Source organism: Bubalus kerabau, chromosome 1 (genome assembly GCF_029407905.1).
Source record: "Bubalus kerabau isolate K-KA32 ecotype Philippines breed swamp buffalo chromosome 1, PCC_UOA_SB_1v2, whole genome shotgun sequence".
In the NCBI taxonomy this organism is placed as follows: Eukaryota; Metazoa; Chordata; class Mammalia; order Artiodactyla; family Bovidae; genus Bubalus; species Bubalus kerabau.
The window spans coordinates 179253873-179260991 of NC_073624.1; positions in this window are offsets into that span (position 1 = coordinate 179253873).

Here is a 7119-nt window from a genome sequence, read left to right on the forward strand (position 1 = left end):
GTCTCCAAAGTAAGATGATTCAGCATTCCCTTTACTGAGAATATTCTTAGGGGCTTAAAATTACTGACACTGTTGCTTCCAGCATAGCTGCCTCTCAAATTAAAGTGAATATCTTCTCTCTTTCGTTTACCCTTCTCCAGGAATAAAATAGGTAACAGGTTTTCGGGGGCGGGGAGGCGGAAATATGGTAACAAAAGACACCACAATCAGAGTTTAAAGGTGTGATACCATTAAAAATTTTGCATTTTGTTTTTTCAAAACAAAGATATATACACACATCATGCACATGTATATATTCTTAACAATTTAAGTAAATACAATGAATAAAATAGTTTGCAAAAGATCAGATCAGATCACATCAGTCACTCAGTCGTGTCCGACTCTTTGGGACCCCATGAATCGCAGCACGCCAGGCCTCCCTGTCCATCACCAATTCCTGGAGTTCACTCAGACTCACATCCATCGAGTCAGTGATGCCATCCAGCCATCTCATCCTCTGTCGTCCCCTTCTCCTCCTGTCCCCAATCCCTCCCAGCATCAGAGTCTTTTCCAATGAGTCAACTCTTCGCATGAGGTGGCCAAAGTACTGGAGTTTCAGCTTTAGCATCATTCCTTCCAAAAGAAATCTCAGGGCTGATCTCCTTCAGAATGGACTGGTTGGATCTCCTTGCAGTCCAAGGACTCTCAAGAGTCTTCTCCAACACCACAGTTCAAAAGCATCAATTCTTCGGTGCTCAGCCTTCTTCACAGTCCAACTCTCACATCCATACATGACCACAGGAAAAACCATAGCCTTGACTAGACAAATCTTTGTTGGCAAAGTAATGTCTCTGCTTTTCAATATGCTATCTAGGTTGGTCATAACTTTCCTTCCAAGGAGTAAGTGTCTTTTAATTTCATGGATGCAGTCACCATCTGTAGTGATTTTGGAGTGCCCCAAAATAAAGTCTGACACTGTTTCCACTGTTTCCCCATCCATTTCCCATGAAGTGATGGGACTGGATGCCATGATCTTCGTTTTCTGAATGTTGAGCTTTAAGCCAACTTTTTCACTCTCCACTTTCACTTTCATCAAGAGGCTTTTGAGTTCCTCTTCACTTTCTGCCAAAAGGGTGGTGTCATCTGCATATCTGAGGTTATTGATATTTCTCCCGGCAATCAAAGTACCATGAAAATACAAAAATACATGAAAATTTCAACTACACTGATAATCAAAGAAATACAAATTTTTCTGAGATTAAAGTAAATTGTTTATCCATCAAATTGGGGAAGTTGAAAACATTTGATAATGTATAATTACAAGATTCCTAAGTCTCTTAATGTTTAAATGCAAACCTCACAGAATCTTATAAATGTAAAGTTGAAAATTCCTTTACACGTTATCTAGACTGATTCTTTACAAATTATACTGTCATCTATTAAGGGGGAAAAAAAAAACACCTGTGCCTCCTTCAGAGACAGTGGCTCATAAGCTTGAAGTTTTGACCTTTTTGTACCCACTGGAGAAGGGAAAGGCTACCTACTCAAGTATTCTGGCGTGGAGAATTCCATGAACTGCATAGTCCATGGGGTCACAAAGAGTGGGACACGACTGAGCGACTTTCACATAGTATTTGTACAGAAATACTCATTGAAGGTGGTTTTTGAATCTTTTTGGTATCAGCTCAGTTCAGTTCAGTCACTCAGTCGTGTCCGACTCTCTGCGACCTCATGAACCGCAGCATGCCAGGCCTCGATGTCCATCACCAACTTCCAGAGTCCACCCAAACTCATTTCCATAGAGTCAGTGATGCCATTAGATCAGTTTATTTTTCTCCCTTAGTTCTTATCTCATCATAACAAAGATTTGAAATGACAGAATAGTCACAGTTCAAGAAGGCAGGGTTTCTCAGCTCTTGTATCATCATAGCATGGATTTGAGATAATAGCCTAGTTATAGCTCAAGTAGGCAGGATTTATTAAGGAGACAGCAGATAGTGCGCCCTCAAGGTTATCGTCTCATCAACAGACTAGTTACAGCTCAAGTAGGCTAGTTTGAGCTCAAGAAGGCAGCAGGCAGTAGACAGTACACCCTCAAGATGGGAGATAAGGCTGACCCCACAGAAGAGATTTGATCTCTCTTGTCTTATACTTTCTGTCTCATCCTCCTGGAGACTGATTGTTTCACCTTTATGCAAAATAGAGCTTGTACCCACCACCAATCAAGAAAGGGAATGCAAAAAGGCATATACTCAAGACCAATAAGGTAATGGAACGTGTTCTGGGCATGTTTTCTTACCAGAGGCTCTCACTCAAGTCTTTAGCTTCCTCTTTTGCAGGTTTTTTCTTTGTTTGCCCTCTGCATGGCTTTTGCTAGCCACCATCTTGGACTCCCCTTTCCATTCTAACGACCTAATATATAATGAATTAACTTCCTGACATTTTTAAGTTCCTATATCTTAGTCTTCTATTAATTTCATTCTAAGTGAGGTAATGGAGAAGGCAATAGCAACCCATTCCAGTACTCTTGCCTGGAAAATCCCATGGACAGAGGAGCCTGGTGGGCTGCAGTTCATGGGGTCGCGCGAAGAGTCAGACATGACTGAGCGAATTCCCTTTCACTTTTCATTTTCATGCATTGGAGAAGAGAATGGCAACCCACTCCACTGTTCTTGCCTGGAGAATCCCAGGGACGGGGGAGCCTGGTGTGCTCCGTCTATGGGGTCACACAGAGTCGGACACGACTGAAGTGACTTAGCAGCAAGTGAGATAAATAATGGACTAATTCATATGTCACTTAAACCAACTGACAACAAAAATTTTTATATTAAAAATGAAAAAAGTATGGCAGCAAGAGTGTTAATGGAATATAGGAAGTTGACCTTATCCTATAGCACCAATGGCACTTTGAATGCCATTAAATAGAAGAGTTGTAGAATTTATCATAATGTAAAATATATATACTCTACAACCCAAGATTAGAACCACATAATGCCTCTTGTAAGGAAAATATCAAATGTTCTCCTTATGGTACTTTTGAGATATTCACTGCAGCATTATTTTATGGGCATAAAAATAGAGAATGAAAAAATATAATTTCCTCATGTTGTAAAATCTGGATACATGCAACAGCAGCAGAAAAGAAAAATGTGGATTTACATGCAATGACATGAAAGAACTCCCCAAGAACTGCTGCTGCTGCTGCTAAGTCACTTCAGTCGTGTCCGACTCTGTGTGACCCCACAGACAGCGGCTCACCAGGCTCCCCCGTCCCTGGGATTCTCCAGGCAAGAACACTGGAGTGGGTTGCCATTTCCTTCTCCAATGCATGAAAGTGAAAAGTCAAAGTGAAGTCGCTCAGTCATGTCCAACTCTTAGCGACTCCATGGACTGCAGCCCACCAGGCTCCTCCATCCATGGGATTTTCCAGGCAAGAGTACTGAAGTGGGGTGCCATTGCCTTCTCCACCCCAAGAACTATTGCTGACTAAAGAAACTTTGAAGACAAAGTTCATAGCATGAAAAACCCTACTTGAAACACAATGACATCCAAAATATGTATCAGTTCAGTTCAGTTCAGTTCAGTCACTCAGTCGTGTCCGACTCTGCAACCCCATGAATCGCAGCACACCAGGCCTCCCTGTCCATCACCAACTCCTGGAGTTCACTCAGACTCATGTCCATCGAGTTAGTGATGCCATTAAGCCATCTCATCCTCTGTCCTCCCCTTCTCCTCCTGCCCCCAATCCCTCCCAGCATCAGAGTCTTTTCCAATGAGTCAACTCTTCGCATGAGGTGGCCAAAGTACTGGAGTTTCAGCTTTAGCATCATTCCTTCCAAAGAAATCCCAGGGCTGATCTCCTTCAGAATGAACTGGATGGATCTTTTTGCAGTCCAAGGGACTCTCAAGAGTCTTCTCCAACACCACAGTTCAAAAGCATCAATTCTTCGGCGCTCAGCCTTCTTCACAGTCCAATTCTCACATCCATACATGACCACAGGAAAAACCATAGCCTTGACTAGATGAACCTTTGTTGGCAAAGTAATGTCTCTGCTTTTCAATATGCTATCTAGGTTGGTCATAACTTTCCTTCCAAGGAGTAAGCAGATCTGTAGTGATTTTGGAGCCCAGAGAAATAAAGTCAGCCACTGTTTCCACTGTTTCCCCACCTATCTGCCATGAAGTGATGGGACCGGATGCCATGATCTCCATTTTCTGAATGTTGAGTTTTAAGCCAACTTCTTCACTCTCCTCTTTCACTTTCCTCAAGAGGCTTTTTAGTTCCTCTTCACTTTCTGCCATCAGGGTGGTGTCATCTGCATATCTGAGGTTATTGATATTTCTCCCTGCAATCTTGATTCCAGCTTGTGCTTCTTCCAGTCCAGCATTTCTCATGATGTACTCTGCATATAAGTTAAATAAGCAGGGTGACAATATACAGCCTTGATGGACTCCTTTTCCTATTTGGAACCAGTCTGTTGTTCCATGTCCAGTTCTAACTGTTACTTCCTAACCTGCATACAGGTTTCTCAAGAGGCAGGTCAGGTGGTCTGATATTCCCATCTCTTTCAGAATTTTCCACAGTTTATTGTGATCCACACAGTCAAAGGCTTTGGCATAGTCAATAAGGCAGAAATAGATGTTTTTCTGGAGCTCTCTTGCTTTTCCCATGATCCAGCGGATGTTGGCAATTTGATCTCTGGTTCCTCTGCCTTTTCTAAAACCAGCTTGAACATCTGGAAGTTCAAGGTTCATGTATTGCTGAAGCCTGGCTTGGAGAATTTTGAGCATTTATTAGCATGTGTATAAACATCTTATATATCAGACAAACATAAGACTCTAAAAGATTTAGAGAAGCAAGATAGGACAAAAACAAGTTTGTAAATATGGAGAACAGAGGTCAGAGAGGGGAAGTGGGTGAAGGGGATCAAAAGGTACAAGCATCCAGTTATAAAATAAGTCATGTAGATATAACATGCAACAAAGCAACAATAGCTAATAATATTTTATTACAAAGTTTCTAACAAAGTAAACCTTTTTTTTTAATATTCCATTCAAAATTTAATGATTCTAAATCAGTCTTATCTGTTGACAGTAATCACAGTGAGAGGCGTTCTCTCTCTCTCTCTCTCTCTCTCTCTCTCTCTCTCTCTCTTCCTCCCTCCCTCCCTCCCTCTCTCCATACTCACCAGATTAAGCAATCAGGAAATTTATTGTCTTACATATTGGGAAGTTCTGAGGTCAAACAAACTTCAGCATTGGGTGATTCAGCTGATCAACAATGTCATCAAGGTCCATTTTTCTGCTCTGCCTTTCTTACTGGACTGGTGCCCCTTTTCAGGCTTCTGGATGGAGCCATTCCAGCATTGCATCCAGAAATTGCAATGCTCAGAAAGAAAAGGGATATCAGGGGTTTTTTCTTAGGAAGGAGGAATCTTACTAGAAGCCCCACAGCTTTTGGTCCTCATTGCAAGAATGGAATCACCAATCCATTCTGAAACCAATCTCTGACTGGGGATGGGGCACCGTAGCTGTTTATGGTCAAATAGAATGTACCTTAGAAATGGGGCGGGGGTGGAAGGGGGCGGTGGTCATCGTTGTTCATAACTGGAGCTCTTGGACCTTGATGACTAAGAAAATAAATGTGAGGGACATCAAAGAACACCTGCCTATGAGTTAACTTCCCTAATTCAGTTGAATTTTTTATTGAGTTAATTTTGAATTGGCCAAAAAGTTGAAATTTCCTATCACAAGCAAAAACAATTTGTAACTCTGTGTGGTGATGGATGTTAATGACTTATTTCGGTAATCATTTGACAATATATACAAATATCAAATAATCCCGTTTCACATTTGAAACTAATATCGTGTAATGTGCCCATTACAACACAATTTTTAAATATCCACTAATAAATAAGAAATATATAATTCTGCTCACTCTGACCTAAAGGCCTCACAGAGGTAAAAAGTCCAGTATGATTATTCATGTTGGGGAGGTTTCCTTATACATAGTATCACACCTTCGGAGAGTGAAAAAGTTTGCTTAAAGCTCAACATTCAGAAAAGAAGATCATGGCATCCGGTCCCATCACTTCATGGCAGATAGATGGGGAAACAGTGGTTGACTTTATTTTTCTGGGCTCCAAAATCACTGCAGATGGTGATTGCAGCCTAAAAGATGCTTACTCCTTGGAAGGAAAGTTATGACCAACCTAGATAGCATATTCAAAAGCAGAAACATTACTTTGCCAACAAAGGTCCGTCTAGTCAAGGCTATGGTTTTTCCAGTGGTTATGTATGGATGTGAGAGTTGGACTGTGAAGAAAGCTGAGCACTGAAGAATTGATGCTTTTGAACTGTGGTGTTGGAGAAGACTCTTGAGAGTCCCTTGGACTACAAGGAGATCCAACCAGTCCATTCTGAAGGAGATCAGCCCTGGGATTTCTTTGGAAGGAATGATGCTAAAGCTGAAACTCCAGTACTTTGGCCACCTCATGCGAAGAGTTGACTCATTGGAAAAGACCCTGATGCTGGGAAAGACTGAGGGCAGGAAGAGAAGTGGACAACAGAGGATGAGATGGTTGGATGGCATCACCCACTCTATGGAAATGAGTTTGGGTGGACTCTGGAAGTTAGTGATGGACAGCGAGGCCTGGCGTGCTGCGGTTCATGAGGTCAGACATGACTGAGTGAACTGAACTGAGCTGATACCAAAAAGATTAAAAAACCACCTTCAATGAGTATTTCAGTACAAATACTATGTGAAAGTCACTCAGTCGTGTCCCACTCTTTGTGACCCCATGGACTATGCAGTTCATGGAATTCTCCAGGCCAGAATACTGGAGTAGGTAGCCTTTCCCTTCTCCAGTGGATCTTCCCGACCCAGGAATCGAATTGGGGTCTCCTACATTGCAGGCAGATTCTTTACCAGTTGACCCACAAGGGAAGCCCAAATACTAATTCAGTATAAATACCATGCACATAGTTTAAAAACAGAACTGCAGTTTCTAAGAAGCTAATCATAGGGCAGATTAAAAGGGAAGAAAGAATCCAGATCAGCATTTTCCTCAGTCAACTTCTTCAAAGTGCAAATAACACTTAAAACAAGAAGTCTTTTCAACACACACAGACCAAGATCAG